We start from the raw sequence: 26,748 nt of genomic DNA, 5'->3' as shown, positions 1-26,748 counted from the left end.
TTTACCGAGCCCTGGAAAACACGTGGTATATCATCTTGGATGCATGCTTAGGTACATTTTATAGTGCACTGTAGATGCACAGTGGCAGTTTTCCATCCCTCTCAAGTAGTAATATTACGTTGGGAGGGAGACCGGATGAGAGTACGTTCTATAGGTGTCTAGTTCGAACCTCACTTCTGGGACACCGTCGCGTATTTTTTTCCCGCGCCTGGCGGGCGGAGGGCTGCCTTGCGCGCTTACCCTCGCACATTTTTCAGCCAGGGCCGACATCTTTCGTCATTTTTCCATCTGTGCTGCCTTCAATCGTAATTTTTTTCCCGCTAGAACAAGTGTGCAGTAGGCGGTTTACATGCAAATGATAGCCATACACTAAAGTACAAGTGAAAATATATTGAAGCCAATAATGGCACGGAAATATGTTATGACTCTGTGAAGGAGAAAAAACCCAGCAAAAAAATGATGCAGAAGTAACACAATACGATACACCTAACAAAGGTTATACTTATTACAGGTATGATGCAATAGCATTGAAGGGGTATCACACATCATACACAGTATTTTTTATTAGTGATAATCACGCAAGTTTTCAATTAAGCAGAACTAAAATCGGATAGCACATTTAATCAAAGAATATATTTTAAATATTTTTCGAACGAAGTTTACTTAAAACTCGAAGAAATGGTCACCCGCGTCGTCGAATGCGTTTCGGCAACACGCCGGACACTGTTCCGAAACCGAACGCGATTCGGCGCCCGACGCGTTAACGCGGCACCCTACGCGAGCGTGTTGCTATCTTCCGGAAACGGGTTCGCCGACGCGGCTGACCATTTCTTCGAGCTTTAAGTAAACTTTGTTCGAAAAACATTCGTAACTTTTAATATCCATGACATAGAGAATTCACATTATGTTACAGTGTATATAGAAAATATCAATCCATTCCATTAATCCATCCATTCCATTAATTGCATCATCTGTTCCTGCTCCAAATCTCAGCCTTGCTCACTTTCAAATAGAAGGATCTGATGTTAAACGTGCCATCTCGGAGCTGAAATCGAGCACTTCAGCCGGCTTTGACCGCATTCCCAAGTTCATTGTAAAAGGATGTGAGCCAGTGCTTACCCCTATACTTGCGGCTCTGTTTAACAAGTCGTTAAACACATCTACTTTCCCTTCATGCTGGAAAAAAGCCATTGTTGTTCCCATTCATAAAGGTGGTGCGCCAGCTGAGGTGTGCAATTACAGGCCCATATCCTTGCTATCTTGTTTTTCTAAGATATTTGAGAAGGTGGTGTTCCGACATCTGTCTTTTTACTTTCATTCGTTTCTGTTTGATTCACAACATGGTTTCACTGCTGGCAGGTCCGTGGAAACTAATCTTGTGACTTATATTAACTATCTTAGCTTGCAAATTGAAAACCATAAGCAGGTTGATTCTGTGTATTTTGATCTGTCTAAGGCCTTTGACACTATTAATCATGAATTGTTGATCACAAAGTTGTCACTATATGGTATCTCACTTTCACTCTGCAAATGGTTTTCTTCCTATCTCTGCGGCTGGTACAACATTGTTAGGTACAAAGATGCATATTCTCATCCTTACTACATGACATCTGGTGTGCCCCAGGGATCTACCCTTGGGTCATTACTGTTTAACATCTTTGTTAACGATTTGCCAACCTGTGTACTTAACTGCCACGTCCTGCAATATGCTGATGACATTAAGTTATTTCGAGTCATTGATAAGATTCACGACTGTACCGCTCTGCAAGATGACATTTCACGGATCCATCGTTGGTGCTCAAACAATTTGCTTAACCTGAACATTTCTAAGACAGCCGTCATCTCTTTCACTCGAAAGCAGCATCCATGTCATTATACTTACTCTCTCGACTCTGTTCATATTAGACGTGAATCGTCCATTAAAGACTTGGGTCTTCATCTTGACAGCTCTTTAACTTTTCACACGCATGTAACTCAGCTGTGCAACTCTGCGATGCGTAAACTCTGCATCATCTCGCGGATCGCCAAAAACTTTCAGGATCCATCTTGTTTCCTTCGCCTATTCTTCTCCACCGTAGTCCCTCTTCTTGAATTTGCATCGGTGGCCTGGAACTGCCTCAGTATCACTCAGTCCACTGACATAGAAAACGTTCAGCGACGCTTCATCTTTGTTTTTCATCTTCGTCATCTTTTCTGCAGCACTTACTGTAACTACGATCATATACTGAACAAACTCTCCATCCCCACACTATCTCATCGCAGAACGATTCGTGACTGTTATTTCTTGTATAAGCTCATACATTCTGTCATCGCCTGCCCCGAACTACTATCGTGCATCAACTTTCGAGTGCCCTCACGTTCTCTGAGGTCTCATCTTCTTTTCTATCCTCACTCTTTTGCAAAGCTTCATCCAATCAATCGTTTACAACTAATGCGTAACTCCGCCTTACAACACCATGACATCGACATTTTCGCTCCTTCTCGTGATTTTCTTACTAGTATTAGTGCCATTGTTTCTATTTAACTTCGTTTGTTTCACCGTTAACCTTGTTGGCTTTTTGTATATTTTACTGTCTTTGTTCACATGTATAACCTTGTGTGGTGCACCAATTAGTAGACCCTAGTGGTTGTTTTTGAGTACCATAACAAAAATAAACTTATTTTTATTATTAAATTATCTGTCATTATGAAAGAGTTCTTAAAATCTTCGCGTGTCAAAGTGAGCCAGCTAAGGCTTGTGTATTGTGAAATTTCATTTTCAACAACTCAGTTCGTAAATTGCGGCAACCATTCAAACTGTACTTAAACACTTAATGATGTGTGATAGTTTCCACGGCTCCGAAATGTAATCTGATAAATTTTATCAATTAATGCACAAACAAATGTCTTGTATACATTGTGTGACTATATAGACAGCTTTTTAATCTATATCTTAAAAAATCATTGTAAGAAAGAGTATACAGTTTTGACTTTGAAAATTTAAGCAAGAAAATGATCTTTGGTGTGGAGTTTGCGTTTTGTCTCATTATGAGCTAAAAACTGGAATTAAACTATGCCCTTTTCATTTGTAGTGCCTCATATGCTATGACATTATGAATAGGCTGATAGTTTTTCACTATGGCTAATGACAACCTCAGGTACATTTTGTAAATTGGGTCTATGTTTATATGTGATCTGTGCTACTTCGCAAAAGGGATATTTACTTATTATAAATACGTATATTTCATTGTGTTTATGCATAGTGCTCACGTTCATTGTTTAGCGGTTAAACATTTCTGATGACAGTTGTGGGATTCGATTCTCCCAAAATCTGATTGCCTTTGTGTGCCGCGTGTTACAATGATTAGAATTGTAGACTCCGCCTGCGCGTCATACTTGCAAAATTTAGCACTTGCATCGCGTCATTTGATAATAGATTCCTTTCAACATATATTGACAACTGTCCAACCGTTTGAGAAATATATACACTGTGCTTTTTTTTCATAAAATAAGCTTTCACAAAATATTAGCGATCCTCTTTCGTAAACAAAGATTCATGTAACATGCCTCTAAATTTCAATTAGCGATTGTTCTTCTACAATTCTATCCTGTGGATGTTTATGTTGTATAGAGTGTAGTCGTGTAAAACCTTTTTGGTTGTCAGTGCTGATTCCATGCGAGGATCCCTATACGTAGTATGGAATAAACGTTTCCTTAGCAATCTTCAATCTAGCCATACTAATATGTTATTGTCGTTGCGATGTGTAGACTACATTACATTGATGACGAATGTTACATTTACCATTCCAGTTATACGCTTGTTTATTTCGATAAATAACAGTTTTATTCCAAACTCTGAAGTTTTCGTTTGTTGTCTTGATTGATGAATTCCGAAGACATCAAATAGTTTAGTCTGATTATTGGGCGCTTGAATCCAGCGTTGATTAACGCAGGCGATATGTTGTCGCCGTGTTTATATTGCTTCAACAACTTGTACTTTGTTACGATGAACTTGCACAGTCCCTTATTGATGTTTCCTTTCTTTGTATGAAGATTCTTGAATGGCGTACAAGAGACTATTAGATGAAAATCGTACGGTGGTCCACCGCAATTGATATGTTTTGTTGAGCTTCAATATGTGATGATACATCGGACCTTGTACGACAATATCAAGCTTCTGTTCATTCGACATCATTGGAAGAACTAGTAGAAGAAAATAATTGTGTAGACGCGCTCTAGTGCAACATATCACGTGATAATATTTTTATGTACTTTCCATTTCAACCGTTAGGTGTAATTTCAACGAATCCGTAATCAAACGTGCGATATAGACTGCTTGTATATGATAATTTGATCTGATTGATTTCTTGATTAATGCAATGCCCATTGCAATGATTACTATTACATCTGGTCTGGTGTATTTCAATTCTTCATTAGCAAACCTCAAAACTACACCATCAATCCCAGCCGCCCTTCCGTTGTTGACGTGCAAATATTTTTATAACTATTGTAGATTCGGCATATAAGTTCTTGCACCTTCAATTCTGTAGTTTGTAAAATATCTCCGAATACGACCATATCTAAGACGTATTGAAATGCTGTGATAATAGGATCATTTCACTGCTCTTCTTTTTCGAAGCAGCTTTTTAACATGTCCTCCGATGATGTATGGTAACGAGTACAAAATCCATCCATCTCTTCGCTGAAACTTCCTTGTGCTGTTTTCTAGTGCGCTTCTACACTAATTAAACAATATCTGCGCTCATTTAATCAGGTCTAGAACATTAATAATATCCCACTGCGAGAATTGTAGAAAATGGTTTACAAAAATATGCGATGTGTAAAGAAAAACGTGTGCTTTCAATGAGTCTATGTACAAGACCGCGCTATAGAGTCCTCTCCTCCCTTTCTTGACTTGGGTGGGGGCGAGTTTATGGCCTTCAACTATTTCTGCACCAAGACCGCGGGAGAATTCCCCTAGTCGCTGAGGGAGGAACCTCGACGAAAATGTATGGGAATTGTATGGTTAGCAGCTTCCCTCTATTTTCGAATCCAGTAGTGGGTCCTGAATGAAAAAGACAGGTTTCTTTGTGTATTCGCGCTGCTTGTTCAGCAAATGTTTGCCTGAATTAATTACTGCTTTGACATTGTTTCAGATCATCACTCGATTGATTTTAATAAAAATATTCTACGAGTCGGGAAGGTATTTCTGAGTTGTGTCTGTTGCTTTCCTCTGTATAAAACTTTTCCATTAATTTGCATTTCAGATGTGTTGTTTGTTTGTGGCTTCTGCGTGTAAGAATTATTGTTGCAAAGTTATCATAAAAAGTGATTTAATTAAATTTGTTTCTCCTTTTTGAATGAGTATTGTTTCTATCAGTGGATAAACTTGACTTTCTCTCTTTGGTTCAGATGTTCACACGATTGATATTTTGTGAGTTGGGAATTATGTATGCATGATTTATTAGTTGTGCCTATTGATTTCCTGATTGATGAACAATAGTCTGAAAATACAATTCACAAAGTTTCTCGTTTTGATTGAGTATTCTTTCCACCGATGGTAGCATAATATATCTCGCTTGTTTAGATAATGTTTGTGTAAAAGCAGTTTGCAGTGATAATGATGTCTGTTCGTAGATCTCTTTTGCTTGCTACTGTTTGTTTTTACAGAATTCTTATTGTGTTCTTTAGAATCGAATAATACTAACATCTATTTGCAATAGTTGATCAACAAAAAAATTCGCCTCTGTGCAAACTTGACCAGTCCCAAGAATATAGCTCTTTAGATGAAAGAATTTGAAAGAGAGAGAGACAGAAGGTCCCCCACCCATATATTGACAAAGGACGTGGGGTTTCTTCGCTTTGGGTTGTATAGGGGAGAGGGAGAGTGACCCCACCAGGCTCAAGTAGAAAACATAGCTGTCTTGGTTGTATACCTCTGTCAAGGTAACGTTTATAGTGCCTGAGTGGAATGAAAATTGTATATTGTTCGACTAGAGTAGGTTGTAATGATGATTTTATGATAGTTCAAAAGGTAGATTATTTTTATTTCAATTTATTAAATTTGTAATGTTTCTTGTTTGACAGTTTGTTTCGATATTATTTTCCTGCATATGTCTGTTGTTTACATGAAGGCAGATGCGCCGTTTAGAGTGTTTCTCTGCTATTCAGTGTAAATGCGTGCATGTTTATCGTTTTGATAGATTGTTTCTCAATTATTTTTCCTTTGGGTACCTCTTGTTTACGTGTTGGATGGTGCATTGTTTTGGCTCTCGATTAGCTGTTGGTCGTGTTTCTTATTATTTCCTTGTATGTATCTATTGTATACGCGTGGATGATGCGCCGTTGAAAGTGTTTATCTGCTATTCAGCGTTAGTCTCTGTGCTAGTCTCGGTATTAAATTTCTACGTTTATCGTTTTGATGGATTGTTTTTTTTTTCAATTATTTTCCTGTGTGTATCTCTTGTTTGGATGATGCATAGGCTTTGGCTCTCTATTAGCTGTTGATCGTGTTTCTCGTTATTCCCTTGCATGTGTGCTATTCACATCGTAAGAAATTGATTATATTGTGTCGTGTTGGAACATTTAATTAGCTTCCCACATTTTTTATTATGTGTATCGTATTGTGTTTCTTCAGTTTCATGTTTTTTTTTTGGTGGAGCTTGTCTTGTTCACGGAGAGTCACAACATAATTACTGCCAGTATTGGCTTTAATATATTTCATCTTGTACTTTTGTGTATGGCTATCCTTTCTATAACTATACTTGCATATAAACCGTCCACCGCGCAGCTGTTGTAGCGGAAAAAAACACGAATGAAGTGGGCCCAGGGTGAAAAATACACAATGATAAGGGAACGCCTCCGGCTCGCTGGTATGCACTCGGACAGCCCTTCACCCGCGTGTACGACACTCACGCACCACTTGAAAAAATTGCGAACGAAGTCGGCCTAGGGTGAAAAATGTGAATGAATTCGGCCCAGGTATTGTCAGTGTGCATGCCCCTACTTACATGTAAACCTATCACGCACCACCTGAAAAAATTGCGAACGAAGTCAGCCCAGGGTGAAAAATACGCAACGATCAGGTCACGCCCAGCCCTTCGGGCTACTGGTAAGCTCCCGGACAGCCCTCACCCGCCGACCACCCACCGCGCGCTGAAAAAAAAATGTGGGAGAAGTTGGCCCAGGTTGAAAAATGTGAATGAATTCGGCCCAGGTGTTGTCAGTGTGCATGTCCCTACTTACATGTAAACCACTCACGCACCACCTGAAAAAATTGCGAACGAAGTCGGCCCAGGCGGAAAAATCGCAAGAGAAGTCGGCCCAGGGTGAAAAATACACAACGATAAGGGCACGCCCGGCCCTTCGGACCGCTGGTAAGCTCCTGGACAGCCCTCACTCGCACACCACCCACCGCGCGCTGGAAAAAAATCTTGCGAGAAGTCGGCCCAGGTTCAAAAATGCCTGACGGTAAACGAAGGCCCTCCGCCAACTCTACCGATCACTTCATAAGAATCTGATTAATTGTGCCATACTGGAATATTAGCTGTTGTTCTTTAAGTTACGTACATCTATCAGAACTTTGTAATTAAAACTCCACTATGGTGCTCACGTATAATAATGTGAGACTTTCTATAATAAGACTTGTAATTTTGATTGTAATCATATTGATTAAAATATATTTTTCCATTAAATGTCCTATCCCATTTTAGTACTTGCTTAATTGAAAACTTGCGTGATTATCACTAATAAAAAATATTGTGTACGATGTGTGGTGTCGTACCCCTTCAATGCTATTGCATCATACCTGTAATAAGTATAACCTTTGTTACGTGTATCATATTGTGTTTCTTCTGCATCAGTTTTTTTTTGCTGTTTTTTTCTCCTTCACACTGAGTCATAACATAATTCCTGCAGTTATTGGCTTTAATATATTTTCGCTTGTACTTTTGTGTATGGCTATCCTTTGCATATTAACAGCCTACTGCACACCCGTTGTAGCGCGAAAAAAATACGATTGAAGTCGGCACAGATGGAAAAATGACGAAAGAAGTAGGCAAGGGCTGAAAAATGTGCGAGGCTAAGCCGCGCTCAGCCCTTCCCCGACAATAAGCGCACGGACAACCCTCAACCCAAACACCGCCCGCAGGGCGCGGGAAAAAATACGCGACGGTGTCCCAGACGTTGTGGGGTCCGAACCAGACACCTATAGAAAGCACTCTCATCCGGTCTGCCTCCCAACATAATATTAGTACTCTCTCGCTTGAATTGTTTGGCTTGTGAGTGCCAACACGTCGAATGTTTTGAGACTGATGATTTTGGGCCAGTTGAGAATGAACTTTCAAAACTGCATTTTTGTTTTGTTTTGAGAGCCTGGCATGTGAACTCCATATCATTGCAAGTAGTAAGTACTGGACTCTCACAGTGCACAACGCTACAAGGCTTCTGGACGCCATTAATTAGCAATTAGACCTAATTGGGACCCCCCACATTAATCAGCATCATCCAATGAGTCATCAAACTAATTGGGGAACGTCTAACTCGTGTCCAGACCACCCGAGCGTTGTGCACTACGAGAGTCCATAAAAAATAAAAAATAGAGAGAGAGTGGAGAGAAGGAGTTTAGTTGAAGATCAACGACGCCATCTTGAAGAAAGCGGCCCGGAAAGGCCGCTGACCGTCGCTGGGCGACGGAGCACAGAAGCAGGTTGCAAAGCATCGCAGCTATGACCACCAGTTCCGGACATCCTGTGACGTCAGCTGTGACGTCATCACGGCATGTCTGGGCAAGTTAGGACAGCTCTGGACATGCAAGGAGAAAAACACTCGTAATACAGAGGCTTGCAAAGCAAGAGTATGCAAACCACCAATAGCTAACAACAAAAAGAATTAGTTACACAACAAATGAGCCCACCAGAACAGGAGCGCAGAACCATGCGACTGCTCCATCCGAGAGGCAAGCAGAAACTGACTCGTAATGCTTTTTTGTCCTGTATAAAGCCCCGCAGCTGCACCCCCTAGCGATTACTTTCTCAACTAATCTCACAACAAAATTATTAAGAATCACGCCAGCGCTACTCCCGTTCCCAAGGCAGAAGAAGATAGAAAATGGCGGGGATGCCCGGACAACAGCAACCAACACCCGACTGCTCTCCATGCGACTGCGACTGCTCTCCATGACAGCCAGCCAGAAACTGAGCGAGCGCACGTCTGCTTTCCGCGACAGCCGGAGAGAAACTGACTGGGGCGCCGCTCCGCGGCCGCTACGCATACGCGCTCCTAGCGCCCTCTGGGGCGACCACCTCCGAGACGCTAAGAGTGAAGAGCATTCCTGCGCCCCCTGCTGGCCATTCTCATTGGTCGTGAGGCTAAGAGAGAAGAGCATTCCTGCGCCCCCTGCTGGCCGTTCTCATTGGTCGTGACGTCATCCTATTGTCTCAGGGCTACCCTGTTTTTTTCCACTAATGCTCCTTTGGTCAATCTACAATGAAGCCACAGTATGACGTCATCATGCACCTGCGTGGCTCAAGGACGCGTACGCTCTAGACAGGGGACCTATTATTTATTGAATCACTATCCCATGATTATTTCCTTCATTCTTCTATAACGATTGAATAGGAAACTATTGCAGAAGAGCACTATGCATGAAAGCTGACCGTAGGAATTCCAAAGTCTTACTAAATAAGACTTGCAAAAGAACAAAATATCCTAACACGTAACTCCATCAACGGCAAATAAGAGGACTAGGTACTCAACAAATCAACACAGAGTACGGGTAAACAGGAGCGCAGAACTCAGGGCAGCACTATCGTCAAGACAACAATGTTCCTTGTCAAAAAATAACAAAATACAAAACGTCAACACAGGAAAGCATGCATATCGGGGCATGTCAGAACACGTCAGGAGAAATTGTACGACTGCTGGGCAACAGAGGAAAACAAACACTTGAACAGAGTGAAAAAGACACTCACCATCATTTTTCCCGTTCACAGCATTCCGTCATTGTAAATCCGCTCGTCACAAAATCCACCTGCATCGTGGAACACCATTCACCAGTGACGAACCACACATCCACACCCCATCAGAGGCAGACAGAACCCCACCGAAGCTACGTCCTTCCACTGACGGCCAACGCCAGGAGCAAAATTTGCGTGTCCAGACCCGTCAGTGTCCAAGAGAGAAGTGAATCCTTGCGCCCCCTGCAGGCCGTTCTCATTGGTCGTGACGTCATCCTATTGTTTCAGGGCTACTCTGTTTTTTCCACTAATGCTCCTCTAGACAAGGTCAACCTGAAATAATGGTCTCGTGGTATGACGTCATCATGCAGGTGCGTGGCTCAAGGACGCGTACGCTCTAGACATGGGACCTGTTATTTATTGAATCACAATCCCTAGATTATTTCCTTTATTCTACTATAATGATTGCATAGGGAACTATTGCAGAAGAGCACCATAGACAAGAGGAGACTGTAGCATTTCATTCCCAAAGTCTTACTGTACAGGGAAAAAAATAATGGTTCAGCAAGACATGTCCATCCCAGCCGAGAGCCATGCAGCTAAGTGAATAATGACGCTTTGTTCCTCCTGAATAAAGTCACACACCTGTCCCCCTCGCGGTTACTCTCCGAACTAAATGAATCGCAAAATTATTAAGAATAGCTCTACTCCCATTCAACGCAGCACTATCGTCAAGAATATTTCTTGTACAAAAAGAAAAAAGCTACATGTAGAAGGAAAGCATATCAGAACAAGCCCAGGCATGTCAGTGCATGTACAACAAGGGGGAAAAAGCGAAAAGAAACAAAGAAGGAAACCAGCATCAAACTATTTCTAAGCACACGCACTCATTTTATTCAAAAACAGTGCACATCATAAATCCGTCCAGGGCAATACACACCATTTTTCTATTGCTACACTTTTCTGCCAGTGATGGTCAATGCATTGCTACAGACTGCGTGACGTCATCACATCCTGTCTGAAGAAGAAGACAGCGGCAAAGACTCCTATTATTCATTGAATCGCAAGATTATTTCCTTTGTCCTACTCTTAATGACATTCATTCTCTCATTAAATTCAACAAAAAAGCACCCTGCATATTAACGATTTTCACCCCAAAGGCTCACCATGGTCATTAGAATTACAGTAAACTACCACTGCTCTTTTAAAATAATAAGTGAGACCACTCAACATCACCTCCAGGATTATGTAATACATGACCCTTTCTATGCTCATACATTCGTTGTCTGAGGCTACACCTGCGAGCAAAAAGGCGCGGAAGCCGGGGGGGGGGGCAAAGTTCCATTCGCGCATTGCGAGCAAAAAGGCGGGAAAGCCGGGAGCAAAGTTCCATTCGCGCACGCCAAAGCACAAGACAGAACGCCTTTACGGGAACAATGATGGCATTCGTATACTATATTAATGATTATTGCATTGCAGTTTAGAAAAACTACTACAAAACTATAATTTTAGGAGCCCATTAAAATTCCACTTTCTATGGAAACTATAATTGCCCTATTATTTGGATCGCTATTAATGAAGCGCTCCAATTTTTTCTCTCTTCCCATTTTAGCCTTGTCATGCAGGGAAGCAGACTCACATCCAAAATAATTAATTTACACTGAGGGTGCCGTGCTTCAGGAATTCCTATCCTGCGCTCAGATGCAAGCATTTCTTCACGGATACCTTTAACAGCTGACTTCCTCAACATACCGAGCTCCTAACAACATCTAACAAACAATCAGAGAAACCGCTGTACCATGCGACTGTCTTCCTCGTAAAATCGGTGATCTGAGGAAGAGAGCAGCGAAAAATTGCGCGCACTTGTACTTGCCTTCAAAAAACTGAAGCATATGCCAATAAACCAAGAAAAAGTCACTCATGTCTGGTATCTGATAGTGCCACATACACAGACGCATTGCCCTTGCGTAAAGAAAGCACAGGACAGGGATACACAAATTTCCTTAGGTGAGCAGGGAAAAGGCTTAAGACCTCAGGTCACCTCACATCGCCACGCGGCTAGCACAACATGACACCAACAACAACATACTAGCAGCGGGTAAAATTGCAACACTGCTAAACAAGTCCAGACATGCCACGATGACGTCACAAATCAGGAAAAAAAGCACACGCATGCACGCACAGAGGACAACGCATTAAACACACGGAGCGCTCAGGAATAATCGTAGCGTTACCGCATATCGCTACGAAGCTCCACGTCTAACACAAGACGGCAGCAACAAGATATTAGCGAAGGGTAAAAATTGCAACACTACTGAACAAGTCTAGACATGCGACATCGAATGCGAAAACACTGGTGATCGGGGAAAAGGCCTAAGCCTGCGGCGGATCATCATAGAGCATACACAACTTCATTTTTCTATTTTCCGTAGACTAAACGCGGTCTGCTTGGAAAGCGACGTACAAATTTTCTTAGGGAGCAGAGAAATATAGAAATTTGTACTCCGTGCTCAGATACCAGCATTTCTGCTGAAAATCCTGCAAAATTAAGCACTGCTTACTTCGTCAAGATATCGAACACCCAACAAAATCAAACAAACAACCCCACTTCCACTGGTAGAACACTATTCAGCTTTTACGCAGGGGCTTTCTTCTACATAAAAAGTAGAGAAAATAAGAAAAGAGCAGCGAAATATTACACGCACTTTTGCTCGCATAGCTATAAGAGAAAAAAATAAATAAAATAACGACGCACACACTAATAAACTGTGACAAAGACACCCATTTCTGCTATCAGATAATTATTGCATAATGCTAAATACTCATTTGCATTGGCCCTGCGTGAAGAAAGCACAGGACAGGGATACACAATCTCTCTTAAGCGAGCACGGAAAGTCACTTCTACTCAAACAGCTTAATACCATAAAGTCTGAATTTTTGCAAAGAAAATAAAGCTTGAACAACGCTACGAAGGTGACAGACACATACTAACAAACAAACAAACACTTCTTCGAGTCTGTATTATCTTTTAAAACATAACGAAAGCACACATAAAAAAATCAAATCGGCTAGGTAGCCTACCAGACGTTGTGCCTTAAAGTTGGCCGCACGCAATGCGCGGAAGCATGCTGTGAAGCCAACTTGCGGTTTTGCTGGATACACATGAAGTCCGATTCCAATTGGAAATCGCGCTAAGGACGTGCCTAACGTGGAATTTTCGCAAAATTAATCCCAATACCTGGAATTCTGTTCATTTTAGCGGGAATGCTGGCGCTTGTGCTCCATTATTCGAAGTTTTCGAATATTCGAATTTCTCGATTATCAAATTTTCGAATACGAATAGGGTTCGAATATCAACAATATTCGAACAATATTCGAAATTTCGAATATTCGCACACCTCTAGTGAATACTGACACTCAACGATATATAACAAAAAGCAAACAAATTCCATTCTCATGAACTCTCCTCTGCCGAGCGGCTTTCTCCTGCTCTACTTGGATGCTGACTTTTTCCCCCCTCACCTACATTCTGAGTAAAAGCAGTGACAGAAGAAAAGAACCGCGAAAAATTACACGCATTTGTGTCACAGGACAGGGATACACAAATTTCCTTAAGTGAGCAGGGAAAAGGCTTAAGTCGTACCGCTCAGGAATAATCGGAGAATCACCGCTTATCGCTACGCGGCTAGCGCTTGAACAACGCTACGAACGTGACAGATACATACTAACAAACAAACAAACAACAGCAGGACCGGCGTCGGGCACTCATAAGATACCCTGCCCAAAACAAAGACTTCGCAAGGTTCGCGAGGCAATTCCATTAAAAACGCTCGTCCTATCCTACAGATAGCAATGCAAACGCGACTGCCCTTATTTTTTAAACCACTATTTCACGCAATAGTACATAAATGTATCACTCGTGCCACACGAAAAGGCAAACACTTACTTGTCAAGTGGGGTTCCAGCGCGTGCGCGCGCGCACACACTCAGGCACACACACACACACACACTAACATTTTCACACTCACAAACACAAAGTCTATTTTCACAACCACATAAATCCATATTATTCCTCAGGTCAATAATTATCCTGCCATCGCCAAAAGACGGCACAGACATGTATGCTTACGCAAGACAATCGGTCCTCGTTCCGGATGTAATAGGATATCGCCACTCGGCCGGCGCGAACCAATAAAGAAAGAAATAAAGGAATGCATGTTCGCTACGAAGAAAACGGTGCCGTGCTTCTACGCAGCGATCATTATACAGACGCGTAAATGTGAACATCATTCGCTACACACTGTAGCTCTCATCATTTTAAAACCAAACCGTGTTCATAGGTCTTCACTAAATAGGTGAGCCGATAATGACTCCAAATAAAATCAAATAAAATAATCATTCCAGCATCGCTGGCTGCAAGCTTGGGTACCCAACAGAGGAGCGCGCTCCTATTAACACGCCTTGGGCTGACCTTACACACCCGAAGCCTTTTCTGAATACATTCTGCCGGCGCTGGAATAAAAGATTTATCGCGAGGGTACTACGATGTCAGCTCTGTTGCTGTTTAAGTGATAAAACAGTGCGCCCGAACCGCGAAGCGCGCAGCACGGCACCGTTTTCTTCGTAGCGAACATGCATTCCTATCTTTCTTTCTTTATTGGTTCGCGCCAGCCGAGTGGCGATATCCTATTACATCCGGAACGAGGACCGATTGTCTTGCGTAAGCATACATGTCTGTGCCGTCTTTTGGCGATGGTAGGATAATTATTGACCTGAGGAATAATATGGATTTATGTGGTTGTGAAAATAGACTTTGTGTTTGTGAGTGTGAAAATGTTAGTGTGTGTGTGTGTGCCTGTGTGTTTGCGCGCGCGCACGACGAGCGTTTTTAATGGAATTGCCTCGCGAACCTGGCGAAGTCTTTGTTTTGGGCAGGGTATCTTATGAGTGCCCGACGCCGGTCCTGCTGTTGTTTGTTTGTTTGTTAGTATGTATCTGTCACGTTCGTAGCGTTGTTCAAGCGCTAGCCGCGTAGCGATAAGCGGTGATTCTCCGATTATTCCTGAGCGGTACGACTTAAGCCTTTTCCCTGCTCACTTAAGGAAATTTGTGTATCCCTGTCCTGTGACACAAATGCGTGTAATTTTTCGCGGTTCTTTTCTTCTTTCACTGCTTTTACTCAGAATGTAGGTGAGGGGGGAAAAAGTCAGCATCCAGGTAGAGCAGGAGAAAGCCGCTCGGCAGAGGAGGGTTCATGAGAATGGAATTTGTTTGTTTTTTGTTATATATCGTTGAGTGTCGGCATTCACTAGAGGTGTGCGAAAATTCGAAATTTCGAATATTGTTGGAATATTGTTGATATTCGAACCCTATTCGTATTCCAAAATTTGATAATCGAGAAATTCGAATACTCAAAAATTTCGAATAATGGAGCACAAGCGCCAGCATTCCCACTAAAATGAACAGAATTCCAGGTATTGGGATTAATTTTGCGAAAATTCCACGTTAGGCACGTCCTTAGCGCGATTTCCAATTGGAATCGGACTTCATGTGTATCCAGCAAAACCGCAAGTTGGCTTCACAGCATGCTTCCGCGCATTGCGTGCAGCCAACTTTAAGGCACAACGTCTGGTAGGCTACCTAGCGGATTTGATTTTTTTATGTGTGCTTTCGTTATGTTTTAAAAGATAATACAGACTCGAAGAAGTGTTTGTTTGTTTGTTAGTATGTGTCTGTCACCTTCATAGCGTTGTTCAAGCTTTATTTTCTTTGCAAAAATTCAGACTTTATGGTATTAAGCTGTTCGAGTAGAAGTGACTTTCCGTGCTCGCTTAAGATAGATTGTGTATCCCTGTCCTGTGCTTTCTTCACGCAGGGCCAATGCAAATGAGTATTTAGCATTATGCAATAATTATCTGATAGCAGAAATGGGTGTCTTTGTCACAGTTTATTAGCGTGTGCGTCGTTATTTTATTTATTTTTTTCTCTTATAGCTATGCGAGCAAAAGTGCGTGTAATATTTCGCTCCTCTTATTTTCTCTACTTTTATGTAGAAGAAAGCCTCCTGCGTAAAAGCTGAATAGTGCTCTACCAGTGGAAGTGGGGTTGTTTGTTTGATTTTGTTGGGTGTTCGATATCTTGACGAAGTAAGCAGTGCTTAATTTTGAAGGTTTTTCAGCAGAAATGCTGGTATCTGAGCACGGAGTAGAAATTTCTATATTTCTCTGCTCCCTAAGAAAATTTGTACGTCGTTTTCCAAGCAGACCGCGTTTAGTTTACGGAAAATAGAAAAATGAAGTTGTGTATGCTCTATGATGATCCGCCGCAGGCTTAGGCCTTTTCCCCGATCACCAGTGTTTTCGCATTCAATGTCGCATGTCTAGACTTGTTCAGTAGTGTTGAAATTTTTACCCTTCGCTAATATCTTGTTGCTGCCGTTTTCTGTTAGACGTTGAGCTTCGTAGCGATATGCGGTAACGCTACGATTATTCCTGAGCGCTCCGTGTGTTTAATGCGTTGTCCTCTGTGCGTGCATGCGTGTGCTTTTTTTCCTGATTTGTGAAGTCATCGTGGCATGTCTGGACTTGTTTAGCAGTGTTGCAATTTTACCCGCTGCTAGTATGTTGTTGATGGTGTCATGTTGGTGCTAGCCGCGTGGCGATGTGAGGTGACCTGAGGTCTTAAGCCTTTTCCCTGCTCACCTAAGGAAATTTGTGTATCCCTGTCCTGTGCTTTCTTTACGCAAGGGCAATGCGTCTGTGTATGGTGCACTATCAGATACAAGACATGAGTGACTTGTTCTTGGTTTATTGGCATATGCTTCAGTTTTTTGAAGGCAAGTACAAGTGCGCGCAATTTTTCGCTGCTCTCTTCCTCAGATCACCGATTTTACGAGGAAGACAGTCGCATGGTACAGCGTTTCTCTGATTGTTTGTTAGATGTTGTTAGGAGCTCGGTATGTTGAGGAAGTCAGCTGTTAAAGGTATCCGTGAAGAAATGCTTGCATCTGAGCGCAGGATAGGAATTCCTGAAGCACGGCACCCTCAGTGTAAATTAATTATTTTGGATGTGAGTCTGCTTCCCTGCATGACAAGTCTGAAATGGGAAGAGAGAAAAAATTGGAGCCCTTCATTAGTGCGATCCAAGTAATAGGGCAATTATAGTTTCCATAGAAAGTAGAATTTTAATGGGCTCCTAAAATTATAGTTTTGTAGTAGTTTTTCTAAACTGCAATGCAATAATCATTAATATAGTATACGAATGCCATCATTGTTCCCGTAAAGGCGTTCTGTCTTGTGCTTTGGCGTGCGCGAATGGAACTTTGCTCCCGGCTTTCCCGCCTTTTTGCTCGCAATGCGCGAATGGAACTTTGCCCCCCCCCCGGCTTCCGCGCCATTTTGCTCGCAGGTGTAGCCTCAGACAACGAATGTATGAGCATAGAAAGGGTCATGTATTACATAATCCAGGAGGTGATGTTGAGTGGTCTCACTTATTATTTTAAAAGAGCAGTGGTAGTTTACTGTAATTCTAATGACCATGGTGAGCCTTTGGGGTGAAAATCGTTAATATGCGGGGTGCTTTTTTGTTGAATTTTAATGAGAGAATGAATGTCATTAAGAGTAGGACAAAGGAAATAATCTTGCGATTCAATGAATAATAGGAGTCTTTGCCGCTGTCTTCTTCTTCAGACAGGATGTGATGACGTCACGCAGTCTGTAGCAATGCATTGACAGTCACTGGAAAAAAAGTGTAGCAATAGAAAAATGGTGTGTATTGCCCTGGACGGATTTATGATGTGCACTGTTTTTGAATAAGAGGAGTGCGTGTGCTTAGAAATAGTTTGATGCTGGTTTCCTTCTTTGTTTCTTTTCGCTTTTTCCCCCTTGTTGTACATGCACTGACATGCCTGGGCTTGTTCTGATATGCTTTCCTTCTACATGTAGCTTTTTTCTTTTTGTACAAGAAATATTCTTGACGATAGTGCTGCCTTGAATGGGAGTAGAGCTATTCTTAATAATTTTGCGATTCATTTAGTTCGGAGAGTAACCGCAAGGGGGACAGGTGTGTGACCTTATTCAGGAGGAACAAAGCGTCATTATTCACTTAGCTGCATGGCTCTCGGCTGGGATGGACATGTCTTGCTGAACCATTATTTTTTTCCCTGTACAGTAAGACTTTGGGAATGAAATGCTACAGTCTCCTCTTGTCTATGGTGCTCTTCTGCAATAGTTCCCTATGCAATCATTATAGTAGAATAAAGGAAATAATCTAGGGATAGTGATTCAATAAATAACAGGTCCCATGTCTAGAGCGTACGCGTCCTTGAGCCACGCACCTGCATGATGACGTCATACCACGAGACCATTGCTTCAGGTTGACCTTGTCTAGAGGAGCATTAGTGGAAAAAAACAGAGTAGCCCTGAAACAATAGGATGACGTCACGACCAATGAGAACGGCCTGCAGGGGGCGCAAGGATTCACTTCTCTCTTGGACACTGACGGGTCTGGACACGCAAATTTTGCTCCTGGCGTTGGCCGTCAGTGGAAGGACGTAGCTTCGGTGGGGTTCTGTCTTCCTCTGATGGGGTGCGGATGTGTGGTTCGTCACTGGTGAATGGTGTTCGACGATGCAGGTGGATTTTGTGACGAGCGGATTTACAATGAGGGAATGCTGTGAACGGGAAAAATGATGGTGAGTGTCTTTTTCACTCTGTTCAAGTGTTTGTTTTCCTCTGTTGCCCAGCAGTCGTACAATTTGTCCTGACGTGTTCTGACATGCCCCGATATGCATGCTTTCCTGTGTTGACGTTTTGTATTTTTTATTTTTTCACAAGGAACATTGTTGTCTTGACGATAGTGCTGCCCTGAGTTCTGCGCTCCTGTTTACCCGTACTCTGTGTTGATTTGTTGAGTACCTAGTCCTCTTATTTGCCGTTGATGGAGTTACGTGTTAGGATATTTTGTTCTTTTGCAAGACTCATTTAGTAAGACTTTGGAATTCCTATGATCAGCTTTCATGCATAGTGCTTCTGCAATAGTTTCCTATTCAATCGTTATAGAAGAATGAAGGAAATAATCATGGGATAGTGATTCAATAAATAATAGGTCCCCTGTCTAGAGCGTACGCGTCCTTGAGCCACGCAGGTGCATGATGACGTCATACTGTGGCTTCATTGTAGATTGACCAAAGGAGCATTAGTGGAAAAAAACAGGGTAGCCCTGAGACAATAGGATGACGTCACGACCAATGAGAACGGCCAGCAGGGGGCGCAGGAATGCTCTTCACTCTTAGCCTCTCGGAGGTGGTCGCCCCAGAGGGCGCTAGGAGCGCGTATGCGTAGCGGCCGCGGAGCGGCGCCCCAGTCAGTTTCTCTCCGGCTGTCGCGGAAAGCAGACGTGCGCTCGCTCAGTTTCTGGCTGGCTGTCATGGAGAGCAGTCGCATCGGTCTGCGCTCCTGCAGTGGTGAGGTGCTTTGTTGTGTAACTAATGCTTTTGCCAACTTTGTTCCCGCTTTGTTTGCGATTTTCGTGCCAGTGCACGTCGGGTGTTGGTTTCTGTTGTCCGGGCATCCCCGCCATTTTCTATCTTCTTCTGCCTTGGGAACGGGAGTAGCGCTGGCGTGATTCTTAATAATTTTGTTGTGAGATTAGTTGAGAAAGTAATCGCTAGGGGGTGCAGCTGTGGGGCTTTATACAGGACAAAAAAGCATTACAAGTCAGTTTCTGCCTGCCTCTCGGATGGAGCAGTCGCATGGTTCTGCGCTCCTGTTCTGGTGGGCTCATTTGTTGTGTAACTAATTCTTTTTGTTGTTAGCTGTTGGTGGTTTGCATACTCTTGCTTTGCCAGCCTCTGTATTACGAGTGTTTTTCTCCTTGCATATCCAGAGCTGTCCTAACTTGCCCAGACATGCCGTGATGACGTCACAGCTGACGTCACAGGATGTCCGGAACTGGTGGTCATAGCTGCGATGCTTTGCAACCTGCTTCTGTGCTCCGTCGCCCAGCGACGGTCAGCGGCCTTTCCGGGCCGCTTTCTTCAAGATGGCGTCGTTGATCTTCAACTAAACTCCTTCTCTCCACTCTCTCTCTATTTTTTTTATTTTTTATGGACTCTCGTAGTGCACAACGCTCGGGTGGTCTGGACACGAGTTAGACGTTCCCCAATTAGTTTGATGACTCATTGGATGATGCTGATTAATGTGGGGGGTCCCAATTAGCTCTAATTGCTAATTAATGGCGTCCAGAAGCCTTGTAGCGTAGTGCACTGTGAGAGTCCAGTACTTACTACTATTGCAGGCAATGCATAGTCTCGTCCAAAGAAGACGAAATTATTCTGGAATTATCCCAACTGCATTACATTTTGGATACGCTGCAGTACAATATTAGTTCAGCTATGGTTTTTAGTTTCACAGATGCCTAGGCAAACCTTCATGCTTGTACTCCTGGCACAAAATGTAGACCAGGTCATGGATGCTTTACCGAACATGTGTCACTGCCGTCACCTGTTAAGATGCCCACCCCAATGTTTAGAAGAGTGTGTGTAGGTGTGAAAGAACTTAATGACAATGTATCCACGCTTCAAAACATGGTACATGCCGCCTATAAAAGGAGAAACAATAAGAAATGTGCAAGCGAGCCAGTGATCATTTGATGATTTGAGTTAGCGGAATGGACAAAATATAGAGGACTGACAATAACACAACGAGGCTTATATAACTGCTTTGCAGTTTCTGCTCCTTTACAACTTGCACAGTAATGAAATTCATTCGCTTCAGCGACACTTTCCCGTATTCATATCTGTCTAAAAGAGGCTGTAATTTCTTCTGGTGGAAGTACTGCAATAATCAACAATGTCTTAATCTCAGGTACCTGCAGTAACTTTCGTCTTTTATGGTTCCGGTCAGGGGGTTGCTTTTTCAGAGGTACTGGACTTAAAACTTTGCTACGCCATCAATAAGTACAAATCCTTTCGCGAGAAACAGAGCTTTGAATATTGGTAAAATTTAACTCTGCCAGTCTTTTTTTTTTCTTAGGTTGAGTAGGTTATGGGTTCTGAACTCGCAGTAAAGCCAAAGACGTTGTTACGTGATGAAATTAGGATCCCAAACAGAGAGAAACACACACATAGTCGCAAATGCATGATAGTTGCCTTTGTGTATAAAAACAACAATCAAAGAAACAAAGGCCTCAAATGTGTCGAGGCGTCTATTGCATTAGAACGGACCAGCATGTAAAAGCTATCACGGAATCATAGTTTCCAGTGCCGCAAATTTAGCTCTGTATAGAAATTTCTACCAGTGGAATGATTGCACCTCAATTATAGGTCTTGATAGGTCGTTACATTACGTAGACAGCCTCGGTCGTTGCAGGTTTTCAGAATGTGCTTTCTAAATGTAGAATGCATTGCTGTATGCGGAAAATGGGACTGCTCCATGAGTGAAGAAACCTTAATTCTTAGGGTGTAGAATACTTTCCGCAATTGGGCTCCTCTTTTTCAAACTTGTAATGCTGTACCCACTATTTAGTTTCCCAGTCCTACCTTGCAGCACAAGTAGCATCTCGCCACACAAATAGGCTGACACACTTACGTGTGAATGTACTCCGAATTCTTATTGGTTTGGGATGCGGCTGGGGCAGCCACAATTAGGGACGACATACCAGCTCCCGTGGTTCAGTGGTTAGCGTGCTGGCCATGTCACGTCGAGACTGGGAGGTACCCGGGTTCGAATCCCGGTGCCGGCTGTGCTGTCTGGGGTTTTTCCTGGGTTTTCCTCAGACGCTTTCAGACATATGTCGGAACAGTTCCCTTAGAATTCGGCCCAGGACGCACATTCCCCCAGGGCGTCAGTCGTGACGTTGCCCACATACGTGAGGCCGACAACGGCAAGCCCTATCACCACCCACCACCACCACCAGGGACGACATAGAACATGTAAGCAGATGCTGATGTGAAGTGACTCTTAGTGTATCTGGCCGGAGATTGGAATACCAAGTCCTATCCAGACCATTGGAAGTCCTATTCCTGGTGTCCGCACCACTTTTCCTCGAGTTGTTTGAATTCATCTTAGCTGCCTCTCTTTTTCATCTGGACGTTGTTGTGTTCAACGAAGCTCTGTTTGGATTGTTTTCTGTCTATAAGACAATGCACAAGGCATTTTTAAGTCACAGAAACCTGTCATGTCAATGACTCAGATCACATTGTGGCCGGTGGGGAAGCATTGCAAATATGACAGCACCTTTATTTTGCATACCCTGCAATGTCTGATGTTCATGACTGGGAAGGAGCATCTCAATCATCCTTCGTGCATTCACTTTTTCAATGTTACATTTCCACTGCCCTGAGCCCTGAGCTGCTTGTAGCCTCGTTATATGTCAAATGCGATTGAAAACTATTCATATGTTATGTAATGATTCCCGTAATGCATATTCCCTGTAACTGTGATGAGTAGATGCACTTCAACAAATGTATATAATCAAGCAAATGTAGGGATTTTTCAGTGGAACATTGCACTGTAGGTGAATGAGTGTTTGGATCCTCAAGACCATGGAAAAGCTATCGTCCACTATATATGTTCCCATGGTGGAGAGATACCACTGTTGTCCTTGAGAGAGAGGGGGGGATATGCATGCTCAACTGTCGCGAAAAGTCTGGTAAGTGCCTTATGCTTGGACATAACCTATACGCATGTGTGGTACACCCTCTGAGACGACAGTGGTTTGGTCGCATCAAGGGACCATCGATTGAACCAATTTCTTTTTTATTTCATTTTGTTAATGAATGATCTGTAAAGTAAACTTATAGCGTTCATTTATTTAACTGTCTTGTCACACTTTGCTTTTGATTGCCGTTGTGCTGAATTTTGCGATTCACTGGACGTGTTCAAGCACCAAATTGCTGTTTTTTCTGCATACTGCACCCTCTCCGCCTCGCTGATCAGGCTAGAAGTAGTAATGGATCACTTCCACACAGCTGTTGAATTGAAGCGGCTCGAGTACGAGAAAATAAAGTGAGTTTGAAAACGTACACCATAGAAATTGAGGACCATGAATTGTACATCACATGTGCAGTCCAGCCACTATTTATAGCGTACGAGTTCACGCTGCGGACAAACAGTTTTATATGACGTCGACATCCACAGGCGGAAGGCTAGTATTACACGTTTACGGGCTGCTTCACGACAACTTCTGGAAACCGTCAACAGCACCAACACTTGAAATCTGCTTCTATGTCTCTGTAGTTACCCCAGCCGCACCTGAGTCATATGCAGTTGTTTCGAGTGGATGTAGTTTCTAAAAAAGGAACTCCGTCAGAAAGCATCCACTCCCCACCACGTAGACTGTAACAACGAGTCATCGATGCAGTCTTTCGAGTGGCTCGAAGTCAGATTAAATGACATGACAGAAAGCAATGGTTCCGATGATAAAACACACATTGGACAAACAAAGCCGGACAACTGGACAGCCAAAGACCCCTATCCCTGTAAGTGTTAATAAACTCCCCTTTGTGTTTTCCTGTAAGCTCCTTGTCGTCTTCTGATTTTTCCTGCTTATTTCATTCTCGTGGTAAACCGCCCTCCTAAGCTTCTAATCTAGTATACATATTATATATATATATATATATATATATAGATAGGGGAGAAAAGACACCAGAGACTGAAGTAGGGAGTAGGGGAAAGTTATTTATTAAGTTGGCATTTAAACTAAGGGTCTGGGGAAGTCTACGTTTCGGCGGAAACTCCGCCTTCTTCGGGACTGAGACGAAAATCTATGTACAAGGTCTTTTAAAAGGTTACAAAAGTGTCGTCACAGTTGGTACAATTCCACTGCGAGACAGTCGTCAGTGGGTCATGTTCTGGAAGATTCCGGAAGGTTCCTGGGTCATCGGCCGGGGAGATTACGTGTCAGAGCCTTGGTCGCGCTCGTTGAAAACCTGTTGTCCGGGGTGTTCTTAGAGTCATTGTGTCCAGCTGTAAAGAAAAGAAGAAAAGAGGCAGCGGGCACTCCGAGGACATACAGAAAAAAAGTTATCCGGATATGCTTCTTACAGTTGATAGCACTCCTTTATCCTCATTTATTAGAGATTGGAATTTGTAGATCAAGTACGATTCGCGTTGCTCTCTGCAGCGATCGGATGTGAAATTTGACTCTAAAATAAAAAGTGCGACGTTATTAGTGGAATGACCGGGTCGACTAAAATGGCGAGAAACCGGGAGGCTACCTTTTTTCGAAACATCTGATCGGTGGTTATTGAATCGAATCCTAAATGAATTTTTACTTTGACCTACATATTGCGCGGAGCATGTTGTACATTGAATGATATAAATAATGTTACTGGAGTTACAGTCAAAGTCGCCATTGATTTTAAGGGAGAAGTCGGAGTTTGTACTCTTGACCGCTGCCGTGCTTTGCATTGACTTGCATATTTGGCATCTTTTACCATTGCATGGATGGCATCCCGCCGTAGGTGTTAATGGTTTGGGAACTTTGGAGTTGACTAGTCTATCTTGGAGGTTGCGGGCACGTCTGTAGGTAACTCGTGGCTTCTCGGCAAATATTTGTCGTGTCCGTTCAGATTGCAGAAGGATGCTATGGTGGCGGTGGAGGATACTGTTAATATTACCCGCGCCTGCACCAAAGGTAAGAACAAGGTTTACGCGGTCGCCATTGGGTTCGTCGTTGCGTTTACCGAATAAGTTCTTCCGGTCTCTTTGTCGTGCTTTGGACAGGGCGTCTCTTACTAGACTGGGTGGAAAATTACGATTAACGAAGGTCTGCTCTAATTCCGCGAGGTTTTTGTTTAGAACATCGTCGTCCGAGCAGATCCTCCTGTATCGGAGTGCCTGACTATAAGGAATGGCGAGTTTAGTATGGCGCGGGTGGCAACTGTTAAAGGAAAGGTACTGCTGAGCATCAGTTGGCTTTCGGTACAGGTCAGTGGAAAAACCCTTCTCGGTTAAGGTTACTTTTACATCTAGGAAATTAACAGTCGTTGCCGAGAAGGAGTGGGTGAACTTCATGGCGGGGTGTACCAGGCTGAAATCGCGAATGAATCCTGTGAGATCTTCTTCGGAGTGTGGCCAAACCATGAATATGTCGTCCAAGAAGCGTTTGTATAGACTAGGTTTTTTGTCGCGCACGGCTAGAAATTTTTCCTCTAGTGCACCCATGAAAATATTGGCGTACGTTGGTGCTATCTTCTTTCCCATAGCTGTGCCATTTATTTGTAGAGAGTGGCGGCCGTCAAATTCGAAGTTATTATTTTTGAGGATCAAGTTGAGTAGAGTTGGTAATACAGATGGGTCAACCGCGCGATCGGAGTACTTCAGATACGCCGCCTCCGCTGCTAGCACGCCATCCTCATGTGGGATGTTAGTGTAAAGGGAGGTAACGTCTAGCGTTACAAGTTACTACTCCGTTAGTTACTACTCCGATCGCGCGGTTGACCCATCTGTATTACCAACTCTACTCAACTTGATCCTCAAAAATAATAACTTCGAATTTGACGGCCGCCACTATCTACAAATAAATGGCACAGCTATGGGAACCAAGATGGCACCAACGTACGCAAATATTTTCATGGGTGCACTAGAGGAAAAATTTCTAGCCGTGCGCGACAAAAAACCTAGTCTATACAAACGCTTCTTGGACGACATATTCATGGTTTGGCCACACTCCGAAGAAGATCTCACAGGATTCATTCGCGATTTCAACCTGGTACACCCCGCCATGAAGTTCACCCACTCCATCTCGGCAACGACTGTTAATTTCCTAGATGTAAAAGTAACCTTAACCGAGAAGGGTTTTTCCACTGACCTGTACCGAAAGCCAACTGATGCTCAGCAGTACCTTTCCTTTAACAGTTGCCACCCGCGCCATACTAAACTCGCCATTCCTTATAGCCAGGCACTCCGATACAGGAGGATCTGCTCGGACGACGATGTTCTAAACAAAACCTCGCGGAATTAGAGCAGACCTTCGTTAATCGTAATTTTCCACCCAGTCTAGTAAGAGACGCCCTGTCCAAAGCACGACAAACAGACCGGAAGAACTTATTCGGTAAACGCAACGACGAACCCAATGGCGACCGCGTAAACCTTGTTCTTACCTTTGGTGCAGGCGCGGGTAATATTAACAGTATCCTCCACCGCCACCATAGCATCCTTCTGCAATCTGAACGGACACGACAAATATTTGCCGAGAAGCCACGAGTTACCTACAGACGTGCCCGCAACCTCCAAGATAGACTAGTCAACTCCAAAGTTCCCAAACCATTAACACCTACGGCGGGATGCCATCCATGCAATGGTAAAAGATGCCAAATATGCAAATCAATGCAAAGCACGGCAGCGGTCAAGAGTACAAACTCCGACTTCTCCCTTAAAATCAATGGCGACTTTGACTGTAACTCCAGTAACATTATTTATATCATTCAATGTACAACATGCTCCGCGCAATATGTAGGTCAAAGTAAAAATTCATTTAGGATTCGATTCAATAACCACCGATCAGATGTTTCGAAAAAAGGTAGCCTCCCGGTTTCTCGCCATTTTAGTCGACCCGGTCATTCCATTAATAACGTCGCACTTTTTATTCTAGAGTCAAATTTCACATCCGATCGCTGCAGAGAGCAACGCGAATCGTACTTGATCTACAAATTCCAATCTCTAATAAATGAGGATAAAGGAGTGCTATCAACTGTAAGAAGCATATCCGGATAACTTTTTTTCTGTATGTCCTCGGAGTGCCCGCTGCCTCTTTTCTTCTTTTCTTTACAGCTGGACACAATGACTCTAAGAACACCCCGGACAACAGG

The sequence above is a fragment of the Ornithodoros turicata genome, chromosome 1, assembly GCF_037126465.1.
Source record: "Ornithodoros turicata isolate Travis chromosome 1, ASM3712646v1, whole genome shotgun sequence".
In the NCBI taxonomy this organism is placed as follows: domain Eukaryota; kingdom Metazoa; phylum Arthropoda; class Arachnida; order Ixodida; family Argasidae; genus Ornithodoros; species Ornithodoros turicata.
This window is presented reverse-complemented; position numbering follows the sequence as displayed.